We start from the raw sequence: 13,699 nt of genomic DNA on the forward strand, positions 1-13,699 counted from the left end.
TTACATCTTAAACTCAAACTAAAAAAAACCATTTACCTGATTTTAAGCTATAGTGATTTTTAGTAAAGTACTATACAATACTTTAAGTCCGACATATTAAGAATTTATTAATTCTAAAGCTGATAAAGGCTTTCTAATCATTTGTGGCTGTGTAATCTATATAAAAATTTTTATCCTGTCTTCTCTTCAAAATCACTTCAAAATCACAGAAGAAAGTAACAAAGCACACTAAAGGCTTTTGAGTTAGGTACTAGATGAAAAATTAAAGTAGTAAGAATATACTTAAGGCATGAATTTTTTAAGGAGAGATTACTACAACTATTAAAAATGCATTGCTAGTGATCATTGGAAACTAGTCTCTTAGTCTATGATTAGAGAAAAATGGATGTATGTAAAATAAGAATGAATTTAGGAAAAACTGTTAACTATGAGTTCTAAAATATAATGGATCCATTAAAAAGAAAAATTACTGAATGTCATTCACTTGAGACTTAAAAGACAAATTATGTTTGAGACAAACTATACTTTTAGGACTTAAACTATACTGAGACTTAAACTATACTTTTAGGATGAATTATATATGAAAAAATTTAAGTAGACAAGAGATTATCTCAAAATCCGTTCTAAGCCTATAGCCTATAATTTTACAGAAATTGCCATTATTATGTCCGGTTTTGAACATTTTTCCCCCTAAAACACAAAAAGAATGAATTTTTTAAAATTCCAGAAAGGAATTTAGCACCTTTCTAATCAAAGAGCTCCAAATATCTATTTATCACCAAAACCAGGATCCCATAGGACATTAATAAAAAAGGTTGATTCAGAGATAATCTTTAAAAAAAGTTTTTAAAAACTTGAATTAATCCATTAACTATAATTATCTTAGATAGAAGCTGAAGATGAGCCATGAGAAGGACTCAGAACTAAAAAGAAAGAAGAAAATAATGAATTATATTGAGCAATACATATATATATATATATATATATATATATATATATATAGAGAGAGAGAGAGAGAGAGAGAGAGAGAGAGAGAGAGAGTGTGTGTGTGTGTGTGTGTGTGTGTGTGTGTGTGTGTGTGTGTGTGTGTGTGTGTTTTCAGGTTTACCCATATTGTCTCCAAAACACAAACCTAACTTTCTAACACCAGTATTTTTTCTAATGTTACTACATGACTAAAATTTTACAATCTTTGAAGAAGATTACAGGTGACCCAAAGGAGAATGGAGATATGTTGTAGTATATTTGCACCTATTACTTGCTTTCCCATGTAAAAAGATTCCACAATTACCAATAATTGTGGACAAGAAAATTTGTAAAGGGTAACATTGAAAAGCAGATAGGATTAGAATAAATGGTAGATTAATCACAAGTAACAGGAAATCTGAGAATTTATTGGTATATATAAAATGTCAAAAGATGAAAAGCATTTTGCATATCTTAGAGTTTTATATAAATGATATCTATATATTCTCATATTAAGCAACATTTTTAGAACTTCTTTGAGAAATATACCCATCTGGCAGTGAGTTGAAGCCTACAATCCATGAAATGCTCAGGATTATGGAAGAAACCTATTATGCAATTATTAATAAAAACATATTTCTCCTCCTATTCTCAACCAAATTTCCTCTTTTTAAATTTCTTTATATATTTTGAATTTTACAATTTTCCCCTAATCTTACTTCCCTCCTCCCCCCCCACTCCCCACAGAAGACAGTCTGTTAGTTGAATGTGATGAGAGAGAGAAATCATATCCTTAAGGAAAAAAGTAAAGTATAAGAGATAGCAAAATTACATAATAACTTTTTAAAAATTGTCAACCAAATTTCTTAAAAAACCAATTTATGATTGGGTCTCCTTCCAAAGTCACTGATGATCTCTTAATTGCTAAATTTAATACTCTTCTCAGACCTCATCTTTTTTAATTTTCTGAAGCAATAAACATTGTTGGCCATATCCTGAATACTCTCTCCTGTCTAGGTTTTCATGACTACTTTTTTTTGATTCTCCTCTGCTCCCACTCAAGCTCTTTTGTTGAATCTTCATCCAAGTTATGCCTACACTAACTACTGTTAGTGTATTACAAGATTCTGCTATGGCCCCTAATTTTCTTTTCCTTTAGATTCTCTCAGTTGATGACTTCATCAGCTCCAATAAGTTCAATAATCATATTCATATAAAGGATGCCCAAATCTGTTCATCCAGCTCAAATCTCTCTCCTGAACTCCAGTTTTATAATACAACTACTTACTGGCCATTTTGACTTGGCTATCCTAGAAATATCTCAAACTCAACATATACAGAACATAAGTTATTATCTTTCCCACCAATTCCATCACTCTCCTGAATATTCTTATTGCTTTCAAGGGCATTACCATCTGCCCAGTTATCTAGGTTCAATATCTTGTGTTATCCTCAATTCTTCATTCTATCACACTCCACATACCTAATGCATTGCTACTTCTCCTAATTCTGTACCACTACATTTGCATATGTCCCCTTCTCTCTACTCAACACAGTCTTTACCATATTTCAAGTTTCCAATACATTTTATTTGAAAATTTTTAATTAGTTTCCTTTATTCATTTCTCCTCACTCTAAACCATCCTACATACAGGTGTCAAAGTGATTCTCCTAAATTGTTGACCAGGTCTCTCTTCCTCTTACTCGATAAAATCCAGTTCCTCACTACCTCCATGACTCAAATAGCAAGTCCTTTATTTGAGAATTATAGCTATTCACAACTTGGTTTTATCTTCCCATACATCTAACATTCTGCCACAACCTAGTCATAATAATTCACTTGTTCTTCCTTTCACAGAACACTCTATCTTCTGCCTCCATGCCTCTGCATTGGCTGTTCTGCATACCTGGAATGCTCTCTTGCCAATTCTAACTCTTAGAACCCCCTGGCTTTCTTGAAAGTTCATCTCAAACATTAACTCCCACAGGAGACTTTTCCTAGTCTCCCAGATGCAAATGACATTCTCTCCAGATTTATCTTGAGGGTACTGATTTTTATATGTGGCCTCCTTGGACTATAAGCTTTGTGAGGGCATGTCCATGTTTGCACTATTTTTTGTATCTCCAAGACTTGGCACATAGTAAGTGCCAATAAGTGCAACTGATCTAAGCGATACATTGTCATTTTTATCTTTTGCATGTAAAGTATTCCATAAGATATTACTTTAGCCTTTTTTTGGTAGGGGCAAGCAAAAACAGTTATAATACAAATAGTATGTATTTTTATGATTTGTGAAAAAACTCATAATTAAAAATTATTTCTGCATTGTAACTAAAACTGCAAAATAAAATGGTCTTTTGACATTCCTGTTGTTATGACATCTATTTTGGTCTATCTTCTTTTTGTAAATGTAATTCTTAACGTTCAAGAGGCAGCATTCCATAGTGAATAGAGCTAAGAGGATCTGGAGTCAAATCTTATTTCTGACACATACTTCTAGTGAAAGATTCATACTGTAGATTTTGTTTTGCATAAGCCAACTCCCTGAGATTATAAATCACAGAGAATGTGTCAATCTTTACTTCTTCATCTAGGAGTTCCTTATCCTATTAAAATAACAAGTCAGACCTCCTTAATGCACAATGACAAGTTCAAGAAATATTGTTACTATAAAAGTTTATAATCATCAATTTTGTTTAGCTTTTATAATTTATAATTTGAAAGCATTTATACCTAGTAGAAACTCATTTTTGAATGCATGAAAAATAGTTACTTTCAAATACTTAGAGGTATATTAATGCTATCAAAATATAAAAATCAAGTGGAAAATAAGCATAATGGCATGATTTGATGGCATAACATTCAAATATAAGACTGATTTAAGGAAAAGTCAATAAAAGTCAAAAAGCTTCTACAATGACTGTGAACAAAACATAATCAAGGCAGACAGATTTTTAAAAGAATAGTAAATACTAAGAGGGAACATGAAAGTACAAAAATAATGACTTAATTTTACTATGAAAATAATATGTTTATCTTCAAACCAATTTGGGAGTAGTCAGATCAAAACTCCAAATAATTAGTAGAGAAATTCACATTTATGAAGTTACATAATTCCCTGTTCATTTGGGGTCTTAAAATAGGTGGTTTTGAGATGACATTTCAAGAAGGAAAAAAAATAAAACAGAAAGGGAAAAAGAAAAGAATATATATTTTTCTATTTTCAGTGATTATTAATTTACTGAATCTTCTTTCCAGAGCCAAATATTCTGTGATTAGAACAACAATTTAAAAAATAAAAACAATTTTTACAACATGAAAACATTAAAGATATAAACCCACAAACAACTAAAGAGTTACCCTATGTCAGAGTTGCTATGTTATCCTATTCTCATTTGTTAACCATAGGACTATTTTTTCCATGTGTTTGACACAAGTAGCAATGACACAACTTACAGACATAATAAATACTCTATGTAACAAACAGAAAAGTTCTTATCTAAAGCAAGATTCTATTGTTTGCACATGTATATTGCTGTCTCCCTTCTAGATCCAGAATTCCAACTGACAACTTCTACTTCTTCCAAGCTCACTTTCATCGTTTTTAAAAGTTCCTCACTATCTACCTCCTCCAATTAATGGAAAGGAAAGGAAAGCAAAGAAATAATCCAGTCCAAATTTTTAAATACAAAATGTATTTGTAAGGTGGAGAATAAATAAGACTTCTCATTCTACTATGTATGATTTATAAATCCTGACACCGATTAAAATATTCCTGCACCCTATAAGAAAACAGAATCTTTAAAAATGGATAATCACTCAAGGAAGGAGTGAAGCAAGTGAAACTCAGGACAATATTATAAAGGATGGGGCAAAAGGAAAGGTTTTTAAAAAAAATAAAGACAATGAGGAACTGAGACAAAAGAGAAAGAGTATTCAAGTGGGATTTAATCAGGTGATCTTGGTCCGGTCACAACGTTTCTGAGATTCAGTTTCTCCCACTGTGTCAATGAGGGTGTTTGGACTGAATTTGGGATTCTTCCAAGTCTATAATCTTATGACAGAACAGTTACAATGAACAGTTGAACAAATAGTTAGAAAGAAATAAAACAGAGTAAAAAAAAAATGTTTGAAGGATGGTAATTTATCATTCACTCCATGGCACAGTGAAAAAGAAAACTAGATTTGAAGCCAAAAGAACAGGGAACCTAGCTCTACTTATTACTATAGTTATGACCTTAGGTTAGTCACAACATCTTCAGTCTTAGTTTGCTCATCTGTAAAATGAGAAGGTTGGAGCTCTATGGCCCCTTCAAACTCAAAATCTTTGAAACTCTCATTCTTTGACCTCCTAAGCACTCTGTTACAACTTTCTTACATCCTATATCTAGCAACAATACACTCTAGGGTGGCTAGGTGGCACAGTAAACAGAGCACCAGCCTTGGGAGTCAGGAGTACCTGGGTTCAAATCCAACCTCAGACACTTAATAATTACCTAGCCATGTGGCCTTGGGCAAGCCACTTAACCCCATTGCCTTGAAAAATCTTAAAAAAAAAACCCAATACACTCTAATAAAACCTTCATATACTGCTAGCAACCTGAATTTGAAATCAAAGTAGCAAATATTTAAGTATCTTCTGTGAGCCCAAGGTGCTCCCTTCCCTTTTTCCTTAAATAATAAAATTATATTCATTACCCCTAGTTTCTCTACTCCCCCCCCCAGGAAAAAGTACTCATTATTAAGTGAATTTTAAAAATAAATGAATAAATGCTTAATAGTTGTTGAGCACCATACTAAATAAGTATTGGGGATAGAAATACAGAAGCAAAGATAATTCCAGTTTTCCAAGACTTTATGTTCTAAAAAGGGGGAACACAATTCATATAGAGGAATCTGATCTGAGAAGCATATTTTGGTTTGGAAAGCTAAATAGATGGTAAGTGGAAATATAAGGGAGAAAACTGTCTCATGATTTCCTTTGTCAGGTTGTCATATACTCTATTCAATATTCATTTAACATGTACGTAACTGAAGCACTATGATGTTTACAATATCATATTCTAGGTCTCCTTTCATATAATCTAAACCTTTCTTCAAATTATGGTTCTTATACATTTTTTTGGTGTCATGGTCCCCTTTCAAAGTCTGGTGAAGCCTATGAACCTTTTCTTGTATTAATGCTTTAAAGTGCACAAAATAAAATGCATAAGAAGGAAAATAAGGATATGACATTTTCCCCATCCAAGTTCATGGACTCCTTGAAACCGCTGATCCCCAAGGAGTCCATCCACTCCGGATAAAGAACCGCTATTCCAATCAATAAAGAATTCTTGAATCTCACCCCTTCAATTAATTGAAAGTAAGGTGATATTCATTTCCTCCCAAATCACCATCATCTGCTTGGACATAGATTAAATTTCTTCGTCTAAAAACTTCTGCTCAAATTTCTCTATACCTCTTTAGGGTTTTTGTCCTTTTTAGTTTTGCTTAAAATAATATTTCCGCTTACAATAAAAATTCCAAGATCGACAGGATCATGTCTCATTACCTTGCTGAATGAATATAATATTCATTCTGAGCACCATTTATAGATCAATACATATACTAATTTTAGAGCTCACAAAGGAGTTCATCATGATTTATGAATATTCTTTAAAGTCTATCAGTGGTCCCCAACTCTTTGAGTTAGGATGACTCTCTTTGAATCAACATCAAAAAATTTATCATCAAAGCTGATGTACTATTATTATTCATACCTAGTTAAGAAAATATATAAGGAAAAAAGCTATAATAAATTAATGAATGCTTTAAAATGAATGTATTTTATTGACAACATCTATATAGACTTGAAAATGATAATAAATATGTATATGCAATTCTATGCTTATGCTAAATATTTTGATAGGTCTAAAAAAAATCAAAGGCAGTACAGACTTGTGAAGAGCTGACTTTGACTCTAGGAAGACCTGAGCTTAATTCCCATTTCTGATTCATTTTAGCTATGTAATCTTGGGCAAGTCACTTGCTCTCTCAATGATCTAGGCAACTCTCAAAGACTCTAAATTGTATGGATAAAGGAAGTTTCCTCATCTGGGAGTTTCCTATACCAATAAATCATGGATCCTGTCCCTCTTCCTACAAAAACTCAAAGTGACTACGTTTGATGGGCATATGGATTCTTTTTTTTCAGGTTTTTTTTGCAATGCAAATGGGGTTAAGTGGCTTGTCCAAGGCCACACGGCTAGGTAATTATTAAGTGTTTGAGACTGGATTTGAACCCAGGTACTCCTGACTCCAGGGCCAGCGCTTTATCCACTGTGCCACCTAGCTTCCCCAGGGCATATGGATTCTTGAACAGTTTCAGAGTTACAGAGAGATCTGCAAGCCCTCAAATTGCAAACTATAGAATAAGAGTTAAACCAATACAAAGAGTTAAAACAAAAACTACAATAACTACCAATAGCAACAAAGACAATTATTTACTTATTAGAAAGGTAGGAGGCCCAGACTTGGGATCAAATGACCTATACTCCTGGTCTGTCACTTACTAGATTTGTGACTAAGCAAGTTGCTTAATCTCTCTATGCCCCAGTTTCCTTATCCATAAAGAGGTAAATAATAATTACTCCAGAGAGTTGTGAGAATCCTAATAAGAATGCATGCATGTATGTGTGTGTGTGTGTGTGTGTGTGTGTGTGTGTGTGTGTGTTTTGGGAAACTTTAAATCACTGTGAAACATCATTATCATTGTTGTTATTAGTTTGTTTCACTTCATTAGGTAACTAAAATACTGTTACCTGTTTATATGACATTATAGCTTAATAATTTAACTAATTCTTAGTTTCAGCACATATTGAAAGTTAAATAAAGGTGTATCTTTTTTAGTGCAAGAAATGAATAAAATTTTTAAATGTTAAAATATAACTCAAAGCTAAGCTGTAAAAATGATTTATAGTGCTTCATATAATGGGTAATACATATTTGGGTCATTTAAATTAGTTTTAGGATTATACTCCTAAAGGAATTTTTCAATATCTCAATCTCATAGCATTAAGAAGACAAATTTCCTAAAATTAGATTTTTGAATAAAAATTATGAGTTAAATGTTTTATATTGCAAACCTCAGAAATTTTCTGCTACCACATTTTATGGGATTTCTATCTAAACATTAAATAAATCTATGTAGGAGATGTCGCCTAAAAACACTTTTTGTAAGATAGGCCAATTTAGACTGGCTACGTATATTGGTTATATAACCAATATAACTTAGCTATATAACAAGAAACTTATATGTGAAACGCTAATTAATCATAACTTTCTAATCTTATTTTGTACTGTTTTTATAAATTTTAATTCTTTGACATATTTAGATTTGGTATAACATTTCTTAATATTTTTCTTTTACTTTTCTGCTAGCATTTGAATCTGTATAATACTAATCTTCATAAATTTTACATTATAATAAATGTATGTTTTCATATTCAGAGCATCCCAAAAGTATTAATGCAGTTTTAATCTTGTAAAGCTTAAAACTGCTTTTAAGATTTTGGAGATAGCCTGCATATAATATTCACATGCTATTCTCTTTATAATAAAAACAGCCTTTAAAAATGCTTACAGATATCCTCTGATAGTGAATCATGGAAAACCAATAATCTCTCAAGAAAGAATTACAGCTGATCCAAAAGTCAATGAAAAGATATATGGAGGAAAGGCATAAATAAACTTTGATATATAGTCATAAAATTATTTTTGTAATAACAAAAACCTGGCAATAAAGTAAGAGTGCCTACAAATTCAATTCAATCTCAACAAGCATTAATTGAGGAATATCTGAATCAATTGTGGCAAATAAATATAATAGAAAGTTTTATCAAAAATGAAAAAGTATGAGATTTTAAGACTGATAAAGGATGAAGTGAACAGAATGAACTATGCACATGACTAAAATAATGTAAGTGAAAGCAGAATTTAAAAAGATTTGATTCAGAAATTGTAGAGAAGTTCAGTCATAGTAAAAGAGATAAGAAAGGAATACTTCTGCACTTATACTCATGTAGCAATTTAGTAACAAACTCAAAAATAAAGCCCCAAAATTCCAAAGCAATTCTTTTCCTCCTCCTGACTTCAAGGCCGGTACTCTATTCACTGCACCACCTAGCTTCCCTGGAGCTCATGAATACCTCCTCAATGAATGTAACTTTGTTAAAGACACATTTTTCCTTTTTGTTTTTGTATTCCTAGTAACTGGTCTTTTGTCCGATTTTAATTGGATTGACTTCAATGGAATAATGAAGGTGAAGCTTTTTGTAAATCGTAAGAGCATTTTGTAAATGTTATTCATTATTATAATTAGAAATAGAGAAAATAAAATAAAAAAAAATCTAGCCACTTGTTAATTCTCTGAATTTGAACAGTTGCAAGATAAATATCAACCACTAGTGACTTGCTTACAAAATAAATGATTCCACTAGCAAACTAAATGCTACCACATATTTGTTTTTTTCTTTCTCAAAGGATTTTATTTGACTGTAATTTTTCTTTATTACTTTCTTTGCAACTACAGTTTGAAGAATTTGATAAATGAATGATATTCAACATAGACCCTGTAAACTATAACAAAATGAATGTGAGAAAGAAAAGCCATTTGTCCTGAGTCAAACAAGAAAGGAGTTAAAATCAAATTAGAGAGTAAATTGAGAATCTGGTTATACACAGAAACCAAACTCTCATTCTTACCTCAATTGCTATACTGAGTGAATGTTGACAAAGACCAACTTAGGAGATAAGCTAGAGAAAATACCTAAGACCCCTAGTGCCTTGTTCAGATTTACCATAGAGAAATTTAAGATCTAACATTTCTAACCTCCAAGATCCAGGGCAGTCTAGTGATCCAGAGGGAGGTGAAGTAAGGCTTATCTTCCCATCCAATCTGGGCAAAATCTAACCCTGGCACAAAGGTCCAATTAAGGAAGTGAAAGAGATGGAGTTAACCAAAGAAGATACTACCATTGAAAATCATTATAGTCCTAGAGTTCCCCAAAAAGAGAAAGCCACTTTGTAAAAGTTGCAGGCAGAGACTCAAAGGGGAAAAATAGATTTTCCACAATGACTATATAACAATCTAGAAGAAATAAAGCAAGGGATAATAAAAGAAAGTAAAACTTCTAGAGCAAAGAATGGAAAATAGTTTATTTAAAAATGGTAAGAAACAGATCTCTTGAAAACTAAAACAGACCAAACAAATATATGATTCCATGAGACAATAAGAAATATACAATCAAAATTAAAAGATTGAATTTTTTAAAAAAATATAATATTTGATGTCAAAAGCAACAGATTCAGAGAACAGGTCAAAGAGAAATCTTTTAAGAATCATTGGACTCAGGGTGGCTAGGTGGCGTAGTGGATAAAGCACCAGCCTTGGAGTCAGGAGTACCTGGGTTCAAATCCGGTCTCAAGACACTTAATAATTACCTAGCTGTGTGGCCTTGGGCAAGCCACTTAACCCTGTTTGCCTTGCAAAAACCTAAAAATAGAAAAGTCATTGGACTCCCTAAAAATCAAGATTTTTTTTTGCAAGATCTGGAACTATATTTCAAGATACATAAATAGGGGCAATTTATACTGAAGTGGAGAGAGCATGGACCTAGAGTCAGGAGAACCTGAGGTCAAATTTGACCTCACTTAACTAGTTGTGTGACCCTGGGCAAATCACTTATCTCTGATTGCCTCCCCATGCCCTCCAAATAGAAATTATAAATAAAAACCACCTAAATGACAAAATAAAGACAAGAGAAACCTATCAAACATCTGTAAAAAAAAAATAACAACCAAAAAAACAGAAAAGGAAAAGATCTAGGAATGCCAAAATCCAGGCATCCAAAGTCAAAGAAAAAATACTGTAAATATGCAGAAGGAAACATTTCAAATTTCAATGAGTTATAATCAAGATGACAAGATGACAAGATGACATAAAACCTAGGATTTCACTAAAGATAAAAAGACATTTTAGAACACAAAATTCAAAAAGACATGAGATATAGGTTTACAAGCCAAAATAGTTTAGGCTGCAAAAATGAATATTATTCCAAAGGAGAATGGAAGAGAGGACTTTGAAGTATTTCTGATTAAAAAAAAAAAGACAAGAGTTGAATAGGACAAGATGAAAATCAGATTGATTTTATAATGATGATGTTTGTTCTTCTTTCTTGAAGAAGACCATGACATCAAGGAGGTGATACTGTGACAAGTTGGATTTGAGTGAGGTGGTGTTATGCTAAGTCACCAGTCTCACTTACTCCTCCAGAACCATCTGGATCCAGTAGCAAGCTATGAATCAGGACAACAGTAAATGGCCTCGAATGTGAGGCAAATCAAGGTTAAGTGATTTGCTCAAGGTCACATAGCTAGTGAGTGTCAAATGTCTGAGGCTGGATTTGAACTCCCATCCTCCTGGCTCCAAGGCCAGTGCTCTATCCACTATACCATCAAGCTGGCCTTTCTGTATAGCCAAAGATGGATAAGCTCTATAGAACCAATTAAAAAAAAAAGACCTGGTGTGATTGTGGCTCAGATCATGAGCATCTTATTGCAAAATTCAAATTTACATTGATGAAAGTAGGGAAATCCATTAGATCTTCTAGGTATGATGTAAATAACATTCCTTATGAAAGTGAAGTGGAAGTGAAGAATAGATTTAAGGATCAGATATGGTAGATAGTGAATAAGACTATGGTCAGGTTCACTATATTGTGTATGAGACAGCAACAAAAAAATTCTAAAGGAAAAGAAAAACAAGAAAGCAAAATGACTGATGAGAAATAACTAAACTAGGAAAAGGAGGAAAATAAAAGGGAAAGGAGAAAGGGAAAGATATAAACAACTGAATATAGAATTCCAAGGAGAGACAAGAAGACTTTCTTAAATGAGCAATGTAAAGAAAAAGAAGAATACAATACATGGGAGAACCAAGAGATCTCTTCAAGAAAATCAGAGGTATCAAGAGAACATTTCATGCAAAAAATGGATATGATAAAAGACAACAATGGCAGGGACTTAAAAGAAGCAGAAGAGATGAAGAGGTGGCACAAATACACAAAAGAACTGTACAAGAAATCCTAACATCACCTATAGCCACTATGATGTGGTTATTAATGTAAAGCCATGCATCCTAGATAATGAAGTCAAGTGAGCCTTAGGAAGCATTGTTTTTTTATTTGCTTTTTAAAGATTTTATTTATTTTGTTTTAAAATTATTCCCCCATTCTTGTTTCCCTCCCCTCCAACCCCCACAGAAGGCATTCTGTTAGTATTTATTTACATTGGTTCCATGTTATACATTGATGTCAATTGAATGTGGTAACAGAGAAATCATATCCTTAAGGAAGAAAAATGAAGTATAAGATAGTAAAATTACATAATAAGATAACGGGTTTTTTCCCTAATTTGAAGGTAATAGTCTTTGGTCTTTCTTCAGAGTCCATAATTCTTTCTCTGGATTCAGATAGTATTGTCCATTGCAGATAGCCCAAAATTATCCCTGGTTGTTGCACTGACGGAATGAGAAAGTCCATCAGGGTTGATCATCACCCCCATGTTGTTGTTCGGGTGTACAATGTTTTTCTGGTTCTCCTCATCTCACTCAGTATCAGTTCATGCAAATCCTTCCAGGCTTCCCTGAATTCCCGTCCTTCCTGGTTTCTAATAGAACAATAGTGTTCCATGACATACACAAACCAGTTTGCTAAGCCATTCCCCAATTAAAGGACATTCATTTAATTTCCAATTTTTTGCCACCACAAACAGGGCTGCCATAAATATTGTTGTACAAGTGATGTTTTTTACCCTTTTTCATCATCTCTTCAAGGTATAGACCCAGTAGTGGTATTGCTGGATCAAAGAGTATGCACATTTTTATTGCCCTTTGGAGATAAACCCAAATTGCTCTCCAGAAAGGTTGGATGAGTTCACAGCTCCACCAACAATTTATTTCCCATATCCCTTCCAACACTGATCATTGCCCTTTCTGGTCACATTGGCCAGTCTGAGAGGTGTGAGGTGGTTTCTCAGAGATGCTTTAATTTGCATTTCTCTAATAAGAAATGATTTGGAGCAATTTTTCAAATGACTATGGATTGCTTTGATTTCCTCATCTGTAAATTGCCTTTGCATATCCTTTCACCATTTGTCAATTGGGGAATGGCTTGGTTTTTTTTGAAAACTTGACTCAGTTCTCTGTATATTTTAGAAATGAGTCCTTTGTCAGAAATACTAGTTGCAAAAATTGTTTCTCAATTTACTACATTTCTTTTGATGTTGGTTACAGTGGTCTTGTCTGTGCAAAAGCTTTTTAATTTAATGTAATCAAAATTATCTAGTTTGTTTTTAATGATGTTCTCTATCTCTTCCTTGGTCATAAACTGTTTCCCTTTCCATAGATCTGAAGGTAAACTACACCTTGATCTTCTAGTTTGCTTATAATATTGTTTTTTATGTCTAAATCCTGTATCCATTTGGATCTTATCTTGGTATAGGGTATGAGGTATTGGTAGGAAGCATTGTTAACAATAAGCTAGTGAAAGAGACAGAATTTCAGCTGAGCTGAAGATCCTAGAAGATAATGCTGTTAAAGTGCTGCACTAAATATGACAGCAAATTTGTAAAACTCCAGTGACCACTGCATGGAAAAGATCAGTTTACACTCCAGTCCTAAAGAAAGGCAATGCC

The 13,699-nt window shown here is 32.8% G+C and overlaps 1 protein-coding gene across 1 annotated transcript in view; it reads right to left on the reverse strand.

The window, feature by feature from the left end:
- ELOVL4 (ELOVL fatty acid elongase 4) overlaps positions 1-13,699 on the reverse strand; it is a 59,218-nt gene that overhangs the window by 28,602 nt on the left and 16,917 nt on the right. The window lies entirely within an intron of this gene.

Source organism: Macrotis lagotis, chromosome 5 (assembly GCF_037893015.1).
Source record: "Macrotis lagotis isolate mMagLag1 chromosome 5, bilby.v1.9.chrom.fasta, whole genome shotgun sequence".
Lineage (NCBI taxonomy): Eukaryota > Metazoa > Chordata > Mammalia > Peramelemorphia > Peramelidae > Macrotis > Macrotis lagotis.